Source organism: Idiotropiscis lumnitzeri, chromosome 19, assembly GCF_059441095.1.
Source record: "Idiotropiscis lumnitzeri isolate Australia: NSW breed Sydney's pygmy pipehorse chromosome 19, RoL_Ilum_1.0, whole genome shotgun sequence".
NCBI classification, from domain to species: domain Eukaryota; kingdom Metazoa; phylum Chordata; class Actinopteri; order Syngnathiformes; family Syngnathidae; genus Idiotropiscis; species Idiotropiscis lumnitzeri.
Genome location: NC_142409.1, coordinates 2498191 through 2519681, shown reverse-complemented (window position 1 = coordinate 2519681; position 21491 = coordinate 2498191). Strand labels below are relative to the sequence as shown.

The following is a 21491-nucleotide window of genomic DNA, read 5'->3' as shown; positions in this document are numbered from 1 at the left end:
ATACTCACCAATGTCGAACAACAAGGATGAGTATTCTAGATCCTTCAACAGTCAGCAACCTCATCTGCTTCAATGGGAGGAGTGAGTGCATGTGGCTGATGGGTTTCTGCAGTAGCAATATTTGTATTGTACTTGGAAAATGTAACCTGCAACGGGGACACTTTGTTGGTGTGGCTGAGTGGTTAAGGCGATGGACTTGAAATCCATTGGGGTCTCCCCTCGTAGGTTCAAATCCTGCTGCCAACGTGGGCTTTTTAGAGGAGAACCGGGTGTTCTCTCATCTGATAAGACTTTTCAACAGTTGAACAAATCGCATCATGCAAAATGTAAAATCCACATTATTCTACAAGAATGGTTGTATTAGGGTAAACTGTGTTTTGTTGGACGAATACAGTGTTTGGACTATGGATCTTTGGCAATTTGGCAAAATCTGTATTGTACTTGGAAAATCTCACCTACAACAGGCATACTGTGATGACTGAGTGGTTAAGCCGATGGACTAGAAATACATTGTGGTCGCCCCTTGCATGTTCGAATACTGCCACCAAAGTGTATCTTTCCGCAGGTAACTTTATCTTCTAATATCAGATTAGGGTCTTCAACAATTTAACAAAACATATCATGTAAAATCCCCATTTATCCATATGGAAGGGTCGTAGTTCTGCAAATGCCCTTTGTCGGACAAGGACTGTGTTTCTTTTTGGCAATTTAACGACATAAATTTCTCAAAACTGCTTATATTACCAAAGTACTATTCCCATATCTAAAGAGGTCAAACACCTTTCCAATATTATCATCATAATTTGATATGTTAAGGTCCATCGAGGGTGGAATTTATACCCACTTGTGTAGAACACAATGTTCTTATTTCCATAGACCCACCTCCTATTCCGATTAACACGGTAAGACACATTTCCCATTATATGAGTCCCATTTTAAATGTCAAGTATCGGCGAGTGTGCAGAACACAATGTATTAGCAATGCATTGCCTTAACCACTCAGCCACCTCATCTCAAGTTGGAACCTTTTGTCGGTCAAGAAACATTGTATTAGTGTAAACTACCTTCAATTGTAGCAGGACTGGATTTAAAACGTGTTTCTTTTGTAAATGAAAGACTGATTCAAACTTCTTAAAACCGTGCCTGTTTTTGGAGAAACCTCCTCAGCTCCAGAGGGACAATGTAGAACACATTGCTTCACGGAACAAAACCATCGGAATTTCAAAGACACGAGGAAGATCGAATTCATACTCACAAATGCAGAAAACAAAGGATGAGTATTCTCTCTCCTCCATTAGTCGGCAACGTCATCTGCTTCAATGGAATCAAAGTGAGTGCTTGGGGCTGATGGAATTTTTCCCCCTAGCAAAATATGTATTGTCATCAGAAAATGTCACCTCTGGAGGGCAACTGTGTTGGTGTGGCCGAGTGGTCAGGGTGATGGACTAAAAATTCACTGGGGTGTCCCCTCGTAGGTTCTTATCCTGCTGCCAAAGTGAGCTTTTCAGAGGAGAATCTAAGGATCTTTTGCAATTTCAAGACTGATTCAAATTTCTGAATGCCACGTGTAATTTCGGAGAAACCTCCACAGATCCAGAGGGACAAGGTAGAACACATTCCCTCTCAGAACAAAAGCATCGGAATTCCCAAGACACGAGAAAGATGGAATTCATACTCACCAATGTAGAACAACAAGGATGAGTATCCTATCTCCTTCAACAGTCGGCTACCTCATCTGCTTCTATGGAAAGTGTGAGTGCATGTGGCTTATGGTTTTCTGCAGTGTAGCAATATCTGTATTGTACTTGGAAAATGGCACCTGTGCATGGGACATTGTGTTGGTGTGGCCGAGTGGTTAAGGCGATGGACTAGAAATCCATTGGGGTCTCCCCTCGCAGGTTCAAATCCTGCCACCAACGTGTACGTTTTAGAAGGGAACTTGATGTTCTAATATCAGAATTTAATAAAACATATCACGTAACATTCCCATTTATATACATGGATCGGTTGCATTTCTGCAAACCCCGTTTTGTTGGACAAGGACCGTGTTTCTTTCACAATTTAACGACATACAAATTTCCGAAAACTGCTTATATTACCAAAGTACCATTCCCATATCCAAAGGGGTCAAACACCTTTCCAATAGCATCATCTTAATTTGATATGTTAAGGTCCAACAAGGGTGGAATTTATCCCCACGTGTGTAGTACACAATGTTCTTATTTCCATAAACCCACCACCTATTCCGATTAGCACGGTAGGACACTTTTCCCATTGTATCAGTCCCATTTTTAAATGTCAAGTATCGACAAGTGTGCAGAACACAATGTATTAATAATCAATTGTCTTAACCACTCAGCCAACTTATCTCAAGTTCGAAATTCTTTTCGGTCAAGAAACGTATTAGAGTAAACTACCTTCAATTGCAGCAGGACGGGATTTAAACCTTGTTTTTTTTTTTATATGAAAGACTGATTCAAACTTCTGAAAACCGTGCCTGTTTTTGGAGAAACCGCCACAACTCCAGAGGGACAACCTAGAACACGTTGCTTTACGGAACAAAAGCATCGGAATTTCAAAGACACGAGGAAGATGGAATTCATACTCACAAATGTAGAAAACAAAAGATGAGTATTCTATCTCCTTCATTAGTCGGCAACCTCATCTGGGATCAAAAAGAGTGCTTATATTATCAGATAAGCGTCCACATCTTGAAGGACATTACAAACTTGGGGCTGATGGATTTCTGCCCCCTAGCACATCTCCTTGAAGGACATTACAAACTCAGTTTTGCTCGAACAAGACTGTTTTTAGACTTCATTTCTTTTGCAATTAAAAAACTGATTCAATTTTCTGAATGCCACGTGTAATTTAGGAGAAACCTCCACAGATCTAGAGGGACAAGGTAGAACACATCGCCTCACGGAACAAAAGCATCGGAATTCCCAAGACACGAGAAAGATGGAATTCATACTCACCAATGTCGAACAACAAGGATGAGTATTCTAGATCCTTCAACAGTCGGCAACCTCATCTGCTTCAATGGGAGGAGTGAGTGCATGTGGCTGATGGGTTTCTGCAGTGTAGCAATATTTGTATTAGACTTGGAAAATGTAACCTGCAAGGGGGGCACTTTGTTGGTGTGGCCGAGTGGTTAAGGCGATGGACTTGAAATCCATTGGGGTCTCCCCTCGTAGGTTCAAATCCTGCTGCCAACGTGGGCTTTTTAGAGGAGAACCGGGTGTTCTCTCATCTGAAAAGACTTTTCAACAGTTGAACAAATCGCATCATGCAAAATATAAAATCCACATTATTCTACCAGAATGGTTGTATTAGGGTAAACTGTGTTTTGTTGGACGAATACAGTGTTTGGACTATGGATCTTTGGCAATTTGGCAAAATCTGTATTGTACTTGGAAAATCTCACCTAAAACTGGCATACTGTGATGACTGAGTGGTTAAGACGATGGACTAGAAATCCATTGTGGTCGCCCCTTGCATGTTCGAGTACTACCACCAAAGTGTATCTTTCCGCAGGTAACTATCTTCTAATATCAGATTAGGGTCTTCAACAATTTATCAAAACATATCATGTAAAATCCCCATTTATCCATATGGAAGGGTCGTAGTTCTGCAAATGCCCTTTGTCGGACAAGGACTGTGTTTCTTTTTGGCAATTTAACGACATAAATTTCTCAAAACTGCTTATATTACCAAAGTACTATTCCCATATCTAAAGAGGTAAAACACCTTTCCAATATTATCATCATAATTTGATATGTTAAGGTCCAGCGAGGGTGGAATTTATACCCACTTGTGTAGAACACAATGTCTTATTTCCATAGACCCACCTCCTATTCCGATTCACACGGTAAGGCACATTTCCCATTATATGAGTCCCATTTTAAATGTCAAGTATCGGCGAGTGTGCAGAACACAATGTATTAGCAATGCATTGCCTTAACCACTCAGCCACCTCATCTCAAGTTGGAACCTTTTGTCGGTCAAGAAACATTGTATTAGTGTAAACTACCTTCAATTGTAGCAGGACTGGATTTAAAACGTGGTTCTTTTGTATATGAAAGACTGATTCAAACTTCTTAAAACCGTGCCTGTTTTTGGAGAAACCTCCTCAGCTCCAGAGGGACAATGTAGAACACATTGCTTCACGGAACAAAAGCATCGGAATTTCAAAGACACGAGGAAGATCGAATTCATACTCACAAATGCAGAAAACAAAGGATGAGTATTCTCTCTCCTCCATTAGTCGGCAACGTCATCTGCTTCAATGGAATCAAAGTGAGTGCTTGGGGCTGATGGAATTTTGCCCCCTAGCAAAATATGTATTGTCGTCAGAAAATGTCACCTCTGGAGGGCAACTGTGTTGGTGTGGCCGAGTGGTCAGGGTGATGGACTAAAAATTCACTGGGGTGTCCCCTCGTAGGTTCTTATCCTGCTGCCAAAGTGAGCTTTTCAGAGGAGAATCTAAGGATCTTTTGCAATTTCAAGACTGATTCAAATTTCTGAATGCCACGTGTAATTTCGGAGAAACCTCCACAGATCCAGAGGGACAAGGTAGAACACATTCCCTCTCAGAACAAAAGCATCGGAATTCCCAAGACACGAGAAAGATGGAATTCATACTCACCAATGTAGAACAACAAGGATGAGTATCCTATCTCCTTCAACAGTCGGCTACCTCATCTGCTTCTATGGGAAGTGTGAGTGCATGTGGCTTATGGTTTTTTGCAGTGTAGCAATATCTGTATTGTACTTGGAAAATGGCACCTGTGCATGGGACATTGTGTTGGTGTGGCCGAGTGGTTATGGCGATGGACTAGAAATCCATTGGGGTCTCCCCTCGCAGGTTCAAATCCTGCCACCAACGTGTACGTTTTAGAAGGGAACTTGATGTTCTAATATCAGAATTTAATAAAACATATCACGTAACATTCCCATTTATATACATGGATCGGTTGCATTTCTGCAAACCCCGTTTTGTCGGACAAGGACCGTGTTTCTTTCACAATTTAACGACATACAAATTTCCGAAAACTGCTTATATTACCAAAGTACCATTCCCATATCCAAAGAGGTCAAACACCTTTCCAATAGCATCATCTTAATTTGATATGTTAAGGTCCAACAAGGGTGGAATTTATCCCCACGTGTGTAGTACACAATGTTCTTATTTCCATAAACCCACCACCTATTCCGATTAGCACGGTAGGACACTTTTCCCATTGTATCAGTCCCATTTTAAATGTCAAGTATCGACAAGTGTGCAGAACACAATGAATTAATAATCCATTGTCTTAACCACTCAGCCAACTTATCTCAAGTTCGAAATTCTTTTCGGTCAAGAATCGTATTAGTGTAAACTACCTTCAATTGCAGCAGGACGGGATTTAAACCTTGTTTTTTTTGTATATGAAAGACTGATTCAAACTTCTGAAAACCGTGCCTGTTTTTGGAGAAACCGCCACAACTCCAGAGGGACAACCTAGAACACGTTGCTTTACGGAACAAAAGCATCGGAATTTCAAAGACACGAGGAAGATGGAATTCATACTCGCAAATGTAGAAAACAAAAGATGTGTCACGTGAGGAGAGGGGCTTGGACCCAAAAGCGGACAGGAGACGGAGGTGGCGACGTAAAAGTATTTATATACAAAATTCCAAGTAATAACAAGCAGGCCTGAATTCAGAACACATGGAAAATGGCTGACATCCTCACATGAAGAAAGCTGAACGTACTGACGATGTGTCTCTGAATAACTTGCTCTTAAATACTCAAGGAATCAAGCCTATATGACATCATAAAAGACCAGAGCATAAAAGGACCATAGCAACTGTGTAGCAACTGTGTAGCAACAGACACATTAAGGCATATCACAACAGTACCCCCCCTCAATGGGCACCACCTGGTGCCTTTCCTGGCTTGTGTGGGAACTCACGGTAGAAGTCCCGTAGCAGAGAGGGTGTCAGGATGAGGGATCTCGAAATCCAGGAACGCTCCTCAGGGCCGTAACCCTCCCAGTCAACTAAATATTGAAAACCCCGACCACGCCGACGTACATCCAAAATTTTCTTCCCAATGTAAGCGGGGTGACCATCAACGTCCAGTGGCGGAGGGGGGAGCTCGGGAGGAGGACTGAGGGGGCTGGAGGAGACTGGCTTCAGGAGGGAGACATGAAAAGTTGGGTGGACCTGGAGGGAGGCCGGGAGCTTCAAACGGACAGCAGAAGGGTTAATGCGTCAGCACTCTCCACCTGCACCAGTGAATATCCAGGGAATATCCAGGGAACAGACGTTGAGAGGGTCTCAACTTACAAGTACCTGGGTGTTCATCTGAACAATAAACTGGACTGGAGCGACAACACAGATGCTCTCTATAGGAAGGGTCAGAGCAGACTCTTCCTACTCAGGAGGCTGAGGTCCTTTGGCGTTCGGGGAACACTCCTAGGGAACTTCTATGACTCGGTGGTTTCACCGGTCATTTTCTATGGAGTGGTCTCCTGGGCAGGAGGCATCTCGGGCCGGGACAAAAAGAGACTGGACAAACTAGTGAGGAGGGCCAGCTCTGTCCTGGGCTGCTCCCTGGACTCTGTGGACTCAGTGGGGGGCAGGAGGATGACGGCAAAACTGTCATCAATGCTGGACAACCCAGCCCACCCACTCTATGACACTCTTAGAACACTTCACAGCTCCTTCAGTAACAGACTTTTACACCCTCGCTGTACCAAAGAGAGATTTCGGCGCTCCTTCCTGCCTACTGCTGTCAGACTTTTTAACAAGAACATTGGGTCAGGCCTACAAACGGGCGGGCATTAGTGCAATTGTGCAGTCCTAGGATGCAATATAAACCGCTACTGCACTTTCAGCCAAGGGTGTACTTAAATATTGACCAATGATGTATTTTGTTTACATTACCGTATTCTTATTACTGTACTTCTATCTCTGCAGTATTTCTACCATTGCAGGATGTTCACTATTACAGTACTTTTATCCTTGCAGTACTTTTATAATTGCAGTATTCCTATCATTGCGGTACTTTTACTATCACAGTACTTTTATCATTGCAGTATTTTTCTATCATTGCAGTACTTTTATTATTACAGTACTTTTACCATTGCAGTATACTTTATCATTGCAATATTTTTATCATTGCAGTATTTTCAATCATTTAGTAGTTTTTATCATTACAGTGTTTCCCCCTCTGTATAATGGACATACATTAGGAGTGTTTCCTTAAACTAGATACGTTTATACTGTGTATATTTGCATGCATTGTTATGAATGTCTGCTGCTAATGTTATACATTAACGGCTACATTACGCCGCCGACTCTGTGTGATCTATATCTTTGCCGCTGTAACACCTCAAATTTCCCCATTGTGGGACTAATAAAAGACATCTTATCTTATCTTAACTTATCTTAATGATCTTCTTATTCTCAAACGGTCCAATGAATCTGGGGGCTAGTTTGCGGGAATCAGTCTGGAGGGGAAGGTCACGGGAGGATAGCCAAACCATTTGCCCTGGGCGATAGTCAGGGGCCGGAGATCGATGTCTATCGGCCAGTTGTTGGTTGCGCTGGGCTGTGCGGGACAGGACGGCTCTGGCATGTCTCCATACGGCCTGGCAACGCCGCAGATGAGCGCGGACAGAGGGAACGGCGACCGCTTGTTCCTGGGAAGGGAATAGTGGAGGTTGATATCCATATGCGACCATGAACAGAGACATGCCCATGGATGAGGAGGTGAGGGAATTGTGGGAATACTCGATCCATGGTAGGTGTAGGCTCCAGGAAGCAGGATGGCGGGCCGAAACACACCTGAGGGATGACTCCAGATCCTGATTGACTCTCTCTGATGTTCATTGGTCTGGGGATGATAACCTGAAGACAGGTTAGAGGACGCTCCCAGAGCTTTACAGAAAGCTTGCCATACCTGGGATGTGAACTGGGGACCCCGGTCAGAAACAATGTCAATGGGGATGCCATGAAGCTTGAAGACGTGGTTCACTAGGATGTTTGCCGTCTCAAATGCGGAAGGAAGTTTGGGTAATGGAATGAAGTGAACCATCTTGGAGAAACGGTCAACTACAGTCAGTATGACCGTGTTTCCCTCGGAGGGCGGCAGGCCAGAGACGAAATCGACCGACTGGTGGGACCAGGGGTGGCTGGGGATGGGCAGGGGTTGCAGAAGACCCATTGGGCGATGGTGAGAAGGCTTCCCCCGAGAGCAGGTGTGGCAAGCAGCGACGAACTCCCTTACATCTTGAGCCATTCGGGGCCACCAGAAGGGTTGCCGCGGGAATTGGAGGGTTCAAGTTAATGATGACAAGCCAACTTGGATGAATGTCCCAATTGCAGGACATGAGAGCGGACAGAATCTGGGACAAAGAGTCGATCCGGAGGGCCCGAGCCAGGATCTGGTTGCTGTTGTTGGGCCTGCAAGACGGCTTGCTCAATGTCCCACACAGCCGCCCTGATGAAACATGAAGAGGGGATGATGGTCTCCGGATCCTGCCTCTCTGAAGGTTGATCATGCATGAGGGAGGAGACAGTGGCATGCAAGTTAATGCGACGAGGAGGTTCAGTCGAGGTTCTAGTGTCGCTCACCCTAAGGCGGCGTTCTGTGGTATCAAGAGGACCCCTGGGTACGAGTGAGCACTGATTGATAAAGTGCCCAGGCTTTCCACAGTAGAGACAAAGACCCTGCGCAACCCGCCGGGCGCGTTCCTCCTGGGAGAGGCGAGTTCTGCTAAGTTGCATGGGTTCTTCCCCGGCAGAAGCAGGCATCAAGGTGCTTGTAAAAGGCTGGGCGATCCGTCGCGGAATGGCCGTGTGAGGGGAGTTAGGGTGGGCAGGTCTGGCACTGCGACGGCGTTCTCTGATGCGGTTGTCAATCCGAATCACTAAGGAGATTAATTGCTCGAGGGACTCAGGCTCATCCCGTGTAGACAGTTCGTCTTGAAGCTCTTCGGACAGTCCGCAAACGAAGGCTGTTCTCTGTCCTGCCTCATTCCATCCTGTTTCAGAGGCTAAAATCCTGAACTCTATGGCATATTCTGCAGCTGACTGTGAGCCCTGACGTAATGCCCATAGTCGTTTGCCTGAAGACTCGGTACGGAAGGGCTGATCAAAGACTCTGCGAATCTCCTCGGAAAAAGCAGAAAATTATCTCAATGTTTCTGACTTTGACTCCCACAAGGAATTGGCCCACTTCCCTGCTTTTCCCCGAAGCAAGTTAATGACATAGGCCAGCTTGGCGCGATCATCCAAAAAAGCGCAAGGTTGTTGCTCAAAAACCAAGGAACAGTTTACTAGGAATTGGACACAGGCTCCTACCTCCCCAGAATAATGTTCAGGTGGCGGAATGTTGGGTTCACGGTGAAAAGGCACAGCAGTAGCGGGTGAGTCGGTCACTCCTTGATTGGACGTGTGGGCCGGAGTGGGTGATGACGATTGTGGTGGAGCGCTGGACGTCATCTGGATAGTCAATGAGTTGACGGTGTTGGAGAGGTTCTGAATAGACTCCATAACCTCCCTCAGGATTTGGTCGTGCTGGCCGAGCAGTGCCCCTTGTGCCCTCATGGCGCGGTGGATTGGGTACTCTGGGTCTGCTGGGTCCATGATGGTCAGCACGTGCTGTCACGTGAGGAGAGGGGTTTGGACCCAAAAGCAGACAGGAGGCGACGTAAAAGTCTTTATATACAAAATTCCAAGTAATAACAAGCAGGCCTGGATTAAGACACATGGAAAATGGCTGACATCCTCACATGAAGAAAGCTTAACGTACTGACGATGTCTCTGAATAATTTGCTCTTAAATACTCAAGGAATCAAGCCTATATGACATCATAAAAGACCAGAACATAAAAGGACCATAGCAACTATGTAGCAACGGACACGTTAAGACATATCACAACAAGATGAGTATTCTATCTCCTTCATTAGTCGGCAACCTCTTCTGGGTTCAAAAAGAGTGCTTATATTATCAGATAAGCGTCCACATCTTGAAGGACATTGCAAACTTGGGGCTGATGGATTTCTGCCCCCCTAGCACATCTCCTTGAAGGACATTACAAACTCAGTTTTGCTCGAACAAGACTGTTTTTAGACTTCATTTCTTTTGCAATTAAAAAACTGATTCAAATTTCTGAATGCCACGTGTAATTTCGGAGAAACCTCCACAGATCCAGAGGGACAAGGTAGAACACATTCCCTCTCGGAACAAAAGCATCGGAATTCCCAAGACACGAGAAAGATGGAATTCATACTCACCAATGTCGAACAACAAGGATGAGTATTCTAGATCCTTCAACAGTCGGCAACCTCATCTGCTTCAATGGGAGGAGTGAGTGCATGTGGCTGATGGGTTTCTGCAGTGTAGCAATATTTGTATTGTACTTGGAAAATGTAACCTGCAACGGGGACACTTTGTTGGTGTGGCTGAGTGGTTAAGGCGATGGACTTGAAATCCATTGGGGTCTCCCCTCGTAGGTTCAAATCCTGCTGCCAACGTGGGCTTTTTAGAGGAGAACCGGGTGTTCTCTTATCTGATAAGACTTTTCAACAGTTGAACAAATCGCATCATGCAAAATATAAAATCCACATTATTCTACAAGAATGGTTGTATTAGGGTAAACTGTGTTTTGTTGGACGAATACAGTGTTTGGACTATGGATCTTTGGCAATTTGGCAAAATCTGTATTGTACTTGGAAAATCTCACCTAAAACTGGCATACTGTGATGACTGAGTGGTTAAGACGATGGACTAGAAATCCATTGTGGTCGCCCCTTGCATGTTCGAATACTGCCACCAAAGTGTATCTTTCCGCAGGTAACTTTATCTTCTAATATCAGATTAGGGTCTTCAACAATTTAACAAAACATATCATGTAAAATCCCTATTTATCCATATGGAAGGGTCGTAGTTCTGCAAATGCCCTTTGTCGGACAAGGACTGTGTTTCTTTTTGGCAATTTAACGACATAAATTTCTCAAAACTGCTTATATTACCAAAGTACTATTCCCATATCTAAAGAGGTCAAACACCTTTCCAATATTATCATCATAATTTGATATGTTAAGGTCCAGCGAGGGTGGAATTTATACCCACTTGTGTAGAACACAATGTTCTTATTTCCATAGACCCACCTCCTATTCCGATTAACACGGTAAGACACATTTCCCATTATATGAGTCCCATTTTAAATGTCAAGTATCGGCGAGTGTGCAGAACACAATGTATTAGCAATGCATTGCCTTAACCACTCAGCCACCTCATCTCAAGTTGGAACCTTTTGTCGGTCAAGAAACATTGTATTAGTGTAAACTACCTTCAATTGTAGCAGGACTGGATTTATAACGTGGTACTTTTGTATATGAAAGACTGATTCAAACTTCTTAAAACCGTGCCTGTTTTTGGAGAAACCTTCTCAGCTCCAGAGGGACAATGTAGAACACATTGCTTCACGGAACAAAAGCATCGGAATTTCAAAGACACGAGGAAGATCGAATTCATACTAACAAATGCAGAAAACAAAGGATGAGTATTCTCTCTCCTCCATTAGTCGGCAACGTCATCTGCTTCAATGGAATCAAAGTGAGTGCTTGGGGCTGATGGAATTTTGCCCCCTAGCAAAATATGTATTGTCGTCAGAAAATGTCACCTCTGGAGGGCAACTGTGTTGGTGTGGCCGAGTGGTCAGGGTGATGGACTAAAAATTCACTTGGGTGTCCCCTCGTAGGTTCTTATCCTGCTGCCAAAGTGAGCTTTTCAGAGGAGAATCTAAGGATCTTTTGCAATTTCAAGACTGATTCAAATTTCTGAATGCCATGTGTAATTTGGGAGAAACCTCCACAGATCTAGAGGGACAAGGTAGAACACATCGCTTCACGGAACAAAAGCATCGGAATTCCCAAGACACGAGAAAGATGGAATTCATACACACCAATGTCGAACAACAAGGATGAGTATTCTAGATCCTTCAACAGTCGGCAACCTCATCTGCTTCAATGGGAGGAGTGAGTGCATGTGGCTGATGGGTTTCTGCAGTGTAGCAATATTTGTATTAGACTTGGAAAATGTAACCTGCAACGGGGACACTTTGTTGGTGTGGCCGAGTGGTTAAGGCGATGGACTTGAAATCCATTGGGGTCTCCCCTCGTAGGTTCAAATCCTGCTGCCAACGTGGGCTTTTTAGAGGAGAACCGGGTGTTCTCTCATCTGATAAGACTTTTCAACAGTTGAACAAATCGCATCATGCAAAATGTAAAATCCACATTATTCTACAAGAATGGTTGTATTAGGGTAAACTGTGTTTTGTTGGACGAATACAGTGTTTGGACCATGGATCTTTGGCAATTTGGCAAAATCTGTATTGTACTTGAAAAATCTCACCTACAACTTCCACACTGTGATGACTGAGTGGTTAAGACGATGGACTAGAAATCCATTGTGGTCGCCCCTTGCATGTTCGAATACTGCCACCAAAGTGTATCTTTCCGCAGGTAACTTTATCTTCTAATATCAGATTAGGGTCTTCAACAATTTATCAAAACATATCATGTAAAATCCCCATTTATCCATATGGAAGGGTCGTAGTTCTGCAAATGCCCTTTTGTCGGACAAGGACTGTGTTTCTTTTTGGCAATTTAACGACATAAATTTCTCAAAACTGCTTATATTACCAAAGTACTATTCCCATATCTAAAGAGGTCAAACACCTTTCCAATATTATCATCATAATTTGATATGTTAAGGTCCAGCGAGGGTGGAATTTATACCCACTTGTGTAGAACACAATGTTCTTATTTCCATAGACCCACCTCCTATTCCGATTAACACGGTAAGACACATTTCCCATTATATGAGTCCCATTTTAAATGTCAAGTATCGGCGAGTGTGCAGAACACAATGTATTAGCAATGCATTGCCTTAACCACTCAGCCACCTCATCCCAAGTTGAAACCTTTTGTCGGTCAAGAAACATTGTATTAGTGTAAACTACCTTCAATTGTAGCAGGACTGGATTTAAAACGTGGTTCTTTTGTATATGAAAGACTGATTCAAACTTCTTAAAACCGTGCCTGTTTTTGGAGAAACCTCCTCAGCTCCAGAGGGACAATGTAGAACACATTGCTTCACGGAACAAAAGCATCGGAATTTCAAAGACACGAGGAAGATCGAATTCATACTCACAAATGCAGAAAACAAAGGATGAGTATTCTCTCTCCTCCATTAGTCGGCAACGTCATCTGCTTCAATGGAATCAAAGTGAGTGCTTGGGGCTGATGGAATTTTGCCCCCTAGCAAAATATGTATTGTCGTCAGAAAATGTCACCTCCGGAGGGCAACTGTGTTGGTGTGGCCGAGTGGTCAGGGTGATGGACTAAAAATTCACTGGGGTGTCCCCTCGTAGGTTCTTATCCTGCTGCCAAAGTGAGCTTTTCAGAGGAGAATCTAAGGATCTTTTGCAATTTCAAGACTGATTCAAATTTCTGAATGCCACGTGTAATTTCGGAGAAACCTCCACAGATCCAGAGGGACAAGGTAGAACACATTCCCTCTCAGAACAAAAGCATCGGAATTCCCAAGACACGAGAAAGATGGAATTCACACTCTCCAATGTAGAACAACAAGGATGAGTATCCTATCTCCTTCAACAGTCGGCTACCTCATCTGCTTCTATGGGAAGTGTGAGTGCATGTGGCTTATGGTTTTCTGCAGTGTAGCAATATCTGTATTGTACTTGGAAAATGGCACCTGTGCATGGGACATTGTGTTGGTGTGGCCGAGTGGTTAAGGCGATGGACTAGAAATCCATTGGGGTCTCCCCTCGCAGGTTCAAATCCTGCCACCAACGTGTACGTTTTAGAAGGGAACTTGATGTTCTAATATCAGAATTTAATAAAACATATCACGTAACATTCCCATTTATATACATGGATCGGTTGCATTTCTGCAAACCCCGTTTTGTCGCACAAGGACCGTGTTTCTTTCACAATTTAACGACATACAAATTTCCGAAAACTGCTTATATTACCAAAGTACCATTCCCATATCCAAAGAGGTCAAACACCTTTCCAATAGCATCATCTTAATTTGATATGTTAAGGTCCAACAAGGGTGGAATTTATCCCCACGTGTGTAGTACACAATGTTCTTATTTCCATAAACCCACCACCTATTCCGATTAGCACGGTAGGACACTTTTCCCATTGTATCAGTCCCATTTTAAATGTCAAGTATCGACAAGTGTGCAGAACACAATGAATTAATAATCCATTGTCTTAACCACTCAGCCAACTTATCTCAAGTTCGAAATTCTTTTCGGTCAAGAATCGTATTAGTCTAAACTACCTTCAATTGCAGCAGGACGGGATTTAAACCTTGTTTTTTTTTGTATATGAAAGACTGATTCAAACTTCTGAAAACCGTGCCTGTTTTTGGAGAAACCGCCACAACTCCAGAGGGACAACCTAGAACACGTTGCTTTACGGAACAAAAGCATCGGAATTTCAAAGACACGAGGAAGATGGAATTCATACTCGCAAATGTAGAAAACAAAAGATGTGTCACGTGAGGAGAGGGGTTTGGACCCGAAAGCAGACAGGAGACGGAGGTGGCGACGTAAAAGTATTTATATACAAAATTCCAAGTAATAACAAGCAGGCCTGGATTCAGAACACATGGAAAATGGCTGACATCCTCACATGAAGAAAGCTGAACGTACTGACGATGTGTCTCTGAATAACTTGCTCTTAAATACTCAAGGAATCAAGCCTATATGACATCATAAAAGACCAGAGCATAAAAGGACCATAGCAACTGTGTAGCAACAGACACATTAAGGCATATCACAAAAGTACCCCCCCTCAATGGGCACCACCTGGTGCCTTTCCTGGCTTGTGAGGGAACTCACGGTAGAAGTCCCGTAGCAGAGAGGGTGTCAGGATGAGGGATCTCGAAATCCAGGAACGCTCCTCAGGGCCGTAACCCTCGCAGTCAACTAAATATTGAAAACCCCGACCACGCCGACGTACATCCAAAATTTTCTTCCCAATGTAAGCGGGGTGACCATCAACGTCCAGTGGCGGAGGGGGGAGCTCGGGAGGAGGACTGAGGGGGCTGGAGGAGACTGGCTTCAGGAGGGAGACATGAAAAGTTGGGTGGACCTGGAGGGAGGCCGGGAGCTTCAAACGGACAGCAGAAGGGTTAATGCGTCAGCACTCTCCACCTGCACCAGTGAATATCCAGGGAATATCCAGGGAACAGACGTTGAGAGGGTCTCAACTTACAAGTACCTGGGTGTTCATCTGAACAATAAACTGGACTGGAGCGACAACACAGATGCTCTCTATAGGAAGGGTCAGAGCAGACTCTTCCTACTCAGGAGGCTGAGGTCCTTTGGCGTTCGGGGAACACTCCTCAGGAACTTCTATGACTCGGTGGTTTCACCGGTCATTTTCTATGGAGTGGTCTCCTGGGCAGGAGGCATCTCGGGCCGGGACAAAAAGAGACTGGACAAACTAGTGAGGAGGGCCAGCTCTGTCCTGGGCTGCTCCCTGGACTCTGTGGACTCAGTGGGGGGCAGGAGGATGACGGCAAAACTGTCATCAATGCTGGACAACCCAGCCCACCCACTCTATGACACTCTTAGAACACTTCACAGCTCCTTCAGTAATAGACTTTTACACCCTCGCTGTACCAAAGAGAGATTTCGGCGCTCCTTCCTGCCTACTGCTGTCAGACTTTTTAACAAGAACATTGGGTCAGGCCTACAAACGGGCGGGCATTAGTGCAATTGTGCAGTCCTAGGATGCAATATAAACCGCTACTGCACTTTCAGCCAAGGGTGTACTTAAATATTGACCAATGATGTATTTTGTTTACATTACCGTATTCTTATCACTGTACTTCTATCTCTGCAGTATTTCTACCATTGCAGGACGTTCACTATTACAGTACTTTTATCCTTGCAGTACTTTTATAATTGCAGTATTCCTATCATTGCGGTACTTTTACTATCACAGTACTTTTATCATTGCAGTATTTTTCTATCATTGCAGTACTTTTACTATTACAGTACTTTTACCATTGCAGTATACTTTATCATTGCAATATTTTTATCATTGCAGTATTTTCAATCATTTAGTAGTTTTTATCATTACAGTGTTTCCCCCTCTGTATAATGGACATACATTAGGAGTGTTTCCTTAAACTAGATATGTTTATACTGTGTATATTTGCATGCATTGTTATGAATGTCTGCTGCTAATGTTATACATTAACGGCTACATTACGCCGCCGACTCTGTGTGATCAATATCTTTGCTGCTGTAACACCTCAAATTTCCCCATTGTGGGACTAATAAAGGACATCTTATCTTATCTTAATGATCTTCTCATTCTCAAACGGTCCAATGAATCTGGGGGCTAGTTTGCGGGAATCAGTCTGGAGGGGAAGGTCACGGGAGGATAGCCAAACCATTTGCCCTGGGCGATAGTCAGGGGCCGGAGATCGATGTCTATCGGCCAGTTGTTGGTTGCGCTGGGCTGTGCGGGACAGGACGGCTCTGGCATGTCTCCATACGGCATGGCAACGCCGCAGATGAGCGCGGACAGAGGGAACGGCGACCGCTTGTTCCTGGGAAGGGAATAGTGGAGGTTGATATCCATATGCGACCATGAACAGAGACATGCCCATGGATGAGGAGGTGAGGGAATTGTGGGAATACTCGATCCATGGTAGGTGTAGGCTCCAGGAAGCAGGATGGCGGGCCGAAACACACCTGAGGGATGACTCCAGATCCTGATTGACTCTCTCTGATGTTCATTGGTCTGGGGATGATAACCTGAAGACAGGCTAGAGGACGCTCCCAGAGCTTTACAGAAAGCTTGCCATACCTGGGATGTGAACTGGGGACCCCGGTCAGAAACAATGTCAATGGGGATGCCATGAAGCTTGAAGACGTGGTTCACTAGGATGTTTGCCGTCTCAAATGCGGAAGGAAGTTTGGGTAATGGAATGAAGTGAACCATCTTGGAGAAACGGTCAACTACAGTCAGTATGACCGTGTTTCCCTCTGAGGGCGGCAGGCCAGAGACGAAATCGACCGACTGGTGGGACCAGGGGCGGCTGGGGATGGGCAGGGGTTGCAGAAGACCCATTGGGCGATGGTGAGAAGGCTTCCCCCGAGAGCAGGTGTGGCAAGCAGCGACGAACTCCCTCACATCTTGAGCCATTCGGGGCCACCAGAAGGGTTGCCGCAGGAATTGGAGGGTTCAAGTCAATGATGACAAGCCAACTTGGAAGAATGTCCCAATTGCAGGACATGAGAGCGGACAGAATCTGGGACAAAGAGTCGATCCGGAGGGCCCGAGCCAGGATCTGGTTGCTGTTGTTGGGCCTGCAAGACGGCTTGCTCAATGTCCCACACAGCCGCCCTGATGAAACATGAAGAGGGGATGATGGTCTCCGGATCCTGCCTCTCTGAAGGTTGATCATGCATGAGGGAGGAGACAGTGGCATGCAAGTTAATGCGACGAGGAGGTTCAGTCGAGGTTCTAGTGTCGCTCACCCTAAGGCGGCGTTCTGTGGTATCAAGAGGACCCCTGGGTACGAGTGAGCACTGATTGATAAAGTGCCCAGGCTTTCCACAGTAGAGACAAAGACCCTGCGCAACCCGCCGGGCGCGTTCCTCCTGGGAGAGGCGAGTTCTGCTAAGTTGCATGGGTTCTTCCCCGGCAGAAGCAGGCATTAAGGTGCTTGTAAAAGGCTGGGCGATCCGTCGCGGAATGGCCGTGTGAGGGGAGTTAGGGTGGGCAGGTCTGGCACTGCGACGGCGTTCTCTGATGCGGTTGTCAATCCGAATCACTAAGGAGATTAATTGCTCGAGGGACTCAGGCTCATCCCGTGAAGACAGTTCGTCTTGAAGCTCTTCGGACAGTCCGCAAACGAAGGCTGTTCTCTGTCCTGCCTCATTCCATCCTGTTTCAGAGGCTAAAATCCTGAACTCTATGGCATATTCTGCAGCTGACTGTGAGCCCTGACGTAATGCCCATAGTCGTTTGCCTGAAGACTCGGTACGGGAGGGCTGATCAAAGACTCTGCGAATCTCCTCGGAAAAAGCAGAAAATGATCTCAATGTTTCTGACTTTGACTCCCACAAGGAATTGGCCCACTTCCCTGCTTTTCCCCGAAGCAAGTTAATGACAGAGGCCAGCTTGGCGCGATCATCCAAAAAAGCGCAAGGTTGTTGCTCAAAAACCAAGGAACAGTTTACTAGGAATTGGACACAGGCTCCTACCTCCCCAGAATAATGTTCAGGTGGCGGAATGTTGGGTTCACGGTGAAAAGGCACAGCAGTAGCGGGTGAGTCGGTCACTCCTTGATTGGACGTGTGGGCCGGAGTGGGTGATGATGATTGTGGTGGAGCGCTGGACGTCATCTGGATAGTCAATGAGTTGACGGTGTTGGAGAGGTTCTGAATAGACTCCATAACCTCCCTCAGGATTTGGTCGTGCTGGCCGAGCAGTGCCCCTTGTGCCCTCATGGCGCGGTGGATTGGGTCCTCTGGGTCTGCTGGGTCCATGATGGTCAGTACGTGCTGTCACGTGAGGAGAGGGGTTTGGACCCAAAAGCAGACAGGAGACGGAGGTGGCGACGTAAAAGTCTTTATATACAAAATTCCAAGTAATAACAAGCAGGCCTGGATTAAGAACACATGGAAAATGGCTGACATCCTCACATGAAGAAAGCTTAACGTACTGACGATGTGTCTCTGAATAACTTGCTCTTAAATACTCAAGGAATCAAGCCTATATGACATCATAAAAGACCAGTCTATAAAAGGACCATAGCAACTATGTAGCAACGGACACGTTAAGGCATATCACAACAAGATGAGTATTCTATCTCCTTCATTAGTCGGCAACCTCATCTGGGATCAAAAAGAGTGCTTATATTATCAGATAAGCGTCCACATCTTGAAGGACATTGCAAACTTGGGGCTGATGGATTTCTGCCCCCTAGCACATCTCCTTGAAGGACATTACAAACTCAGTTTTGCTCGAACAAGTCTGTTTTTAGACTTCATTTCTTTTGCAATTAAAAAACTGATTCAATTTTCTGAATGCCACGTGTAATTTGGGAGAAACCTCCACAGATCTAGAGGGACAAGGTAGAACACATCGCTTCACGGAACAAAAGCATCGGAATTCCCAAGACACGAGAAAGATGGAATTCATACACACCAATGTCGAACAACAAGGATGAGTATTCTAGATCCTTCAACAGTCAGCAACCTCATCTGCTTCAATGGGAGGAGTGAGTGCATGTGGCTGATGGGTTTCTGCAGTGTAGCAATATTTGTATTGTACTTGGAAAATGTAACCTGCAACGGGGACACTTTGTTGGTGTGGCTGAGTGGTTAAGGCGATGGACTTGAAATCCATTGGGGTCTCCCCTCGTAGTCTCAAATCCTGCTGCCAACGAGGGCTTTTTAGAGGAGAACCGGGTGTTCTCTCATCTGATAAGACTTTTCAACAGTTGAACAAATCGCATCATGCAAAATGTAAAATCCACATTATTCTACAAGAATGGTTGTATTAGGGTAAACTGTGTTTTGTTGGACGAATACAGTGTTTGGACTATGGATCTTTGGCAATTTGGCAAAATCTGTATTGTACTTGGAAAATCTCACCTACAACAGGCATACTGTGATGACTGAGTGGTTAAGACGATGGACTAGAAATCCATTGTGGTCGCCCCTTGCATGTTCGAATACTGCCACCAAAGTGTATCTTTCCGCAGGTAACTTTATCTTCTAATATCAGATTAGGGTCTTCAACAATTTAACAAAACATATCATGTAAAATCCCCATTTATCCATATGGAAGGGTCGTAGTTCTGCAAATGCCCTTTGTCGGACAAGGACTGTGTTTCTTTTTGGCAATTTAACGACATAAATTTCTCAAAACTGCTTATATTACCAAAGTACTATTCCCATATCTAAAGAGGTCAAACACCTTTCCAATATTATCATCATAATTTGATATGTTAAGGTCCAGCGAGTGTGAAATTTATACCCACTTGTGTAGAACACAATTTCTTATTTCCATAGACCCACCTCCTATTCCGATTAACACGGTAAGACACATTTCCCATTATATGAGTCCCATTTTAAATGTCAAGTATCGGCGAGTGTGCAGAACACAATGTATTAGCAATGCATTACCTTAACCACTCAGCCACCTCATCTCAAGTTGGAACCTTTTGTCGGTCAAGAAACATTGTATTAGTGTAAACTACCTTCAATTGTAGCAGGACTGGATTTAAAACGTGGTTCTTTTGTATATGAAAGACTGATTCAAACTTCTTAAAACCGTGCCTGTTTTTGGAGAAACCTCCTCAGCTCCAGAGGGACAATGTAGAACACATTGCTTCACGGAACAAAAGCATCGGAATTTCAAACACACGAGGAAGATTCGAATTCATACTCACAAATGCAGAAAACAAAGGATGAGTATTCTCTCTCCTCCATTAGTCGGCAACGTCATCTGCTTCAATGGAATCAAAGTGAGTGCTTGGGGCTGATGGAATTTTGCCCCCTAGCAAAATATGTATTGTCGTCAGAAAATGTCACCTCTGGAGGGCAACTGTGTTGGTGTGGCCGAGTGGTCAGGGTGATGGACTAAAAATTCACTGGGGTGTCCCCTCGTAGGTTCTTATCCTGCTGCCAAAGTGAGCTTTTCAGAGGAGAATCTAAGGATCTTTTGCAATTTCAAGACTGATTCAAATTTCTGAATGCCACGTGTAATTTCGGAGAAACCTCCACAGATCCAGAGGGAGAAGGTAGAACACATTCCCTCTCAGAACAAAAGCATCGGAATTCCCAAGACACGAGAAAGATGGAATTCATACTCACCAATGTAGAACAACAAGGATGAGTATCCTATCTCCTTCAACAGTCGGCTACCTCATCTGGTTCTATGGGAAGTGTGAGTGCATGTGGCTTATGGTTTTCTGCAGTGTAGCAATATCTGTATTGTACTTGGAAAATGGCACCTGTGCATGGGACATTGTGTTGGTGTGGCCGAGTGGTTAAGGCGATGGACTAGAAATCCATTGGGGTCTCCCCTCGCAGGTTCAAATCCTGCCACCAATGTGCACGTTTTAGAAGGGAACTTGATGTTCTAATATAAGAATTTAATAAAACATATCACGTAACATTCCCATTTATATACATGGATCGGTTGCATTTCTGCAAACCCCGTTTTGTCGGACAAGGACCGTGTTTCTTTCACAATTTAACGACATACAAATTTCCGAAAACTGCTTATATTACCAAAGTACCATTCCCATATCCAAAGAGGTCAAACACCTTTCCAATAGCATCATCTTAATTTGATATGTTAAGGTCCAACAAGGGTGGAATTTATCCCCACGTGTGTAGTACACAATGTTCTTATTTCCAT

The 21491-nt window shown here is 44.5% G+C and overlaps 8 non-coding genes across 8 annotated transcripts; all 8 read left to right on the top strand.

The window, feature by feature from the left end:
* Positions 1-164: 164 nt before the first annotated feature.
* Positions 165-246, top strand: trnas-uga (transfer RNA serine (anticodon UGA)). The gene has a single exon. It is a non-coding gene; the product is annotated as a tRNA-Ser (tRNA).
* A 1591-nt stretch (positions 247-1837) lies between these two features.
* trnas-aga (transfer RNA serine (anticodon AGA)) lies at positions 1838-1919 on the top strand. The gene has a single exon. It is a non-coding gene; the product is annotated as a tRNA-Ser (tRNA).
* A 1217-nt stretch (positions 1920-3136) lies between these two features.
* On the top strand, positions 3137-3218 carry trnas-uga (transfer RNA serine (anticodon UGA)). Its single transcript has one exon. It is a non-coding gene; the product is annotated as a tRNA-Ser (tRNA).
* A 1588-nt stretch (positions 3219-4806) lies between these two features.
* Positions 4807-4888, top strand: trnas-aga (transfer RNA serine (anticodon AGA)). The gene has a single exon. It is a non-coding gene; the product is annotated as a tRNA-Ser (tRNA).
* Positions 4889-10447: 5559 nt separating this feature from the next.
* On the top strand, positions 10448-10529 carry trnas-uga (transfer RNA serine (anticodon UGA)). Its single transcript has one exon. It is a non-coding gene; the product is annotated as a tRNA-Ser (tRNA).
* Positions 10530-12120: 1591 nt separating this feature from the next.
* trnas-uga (transfer RNA serine (anticodon UGA)) lies at positions 12121-12202 on the top strand. Its single transcript has one exon. It is a non-coding gene; the product is annotated as a tRNA-Ser (tRNA).
* A 1592-nt stretch (positions 12203-13794) lies between these two features.
* trnas-aga (transfer RNA serine (anticodon AGA)) lies at positions 13795-13876 on the top strand. The gene has a single exon. It is a non-coding gene; the product is annotated as a tRNA-Ser (tRNA).
* Positions 13877-21099: 7223 nt separating this feature from the next.
* Positions 21100-21181, top strand: trnas-aga (transfer RNA serine (anticodon AGA)). The gene has a single exon. It is a non-coding gene; the product is annotated as a tRNA-Ser (tRNA).
* Positions 21182-21491: the final 310 nt, after the last annotated feature.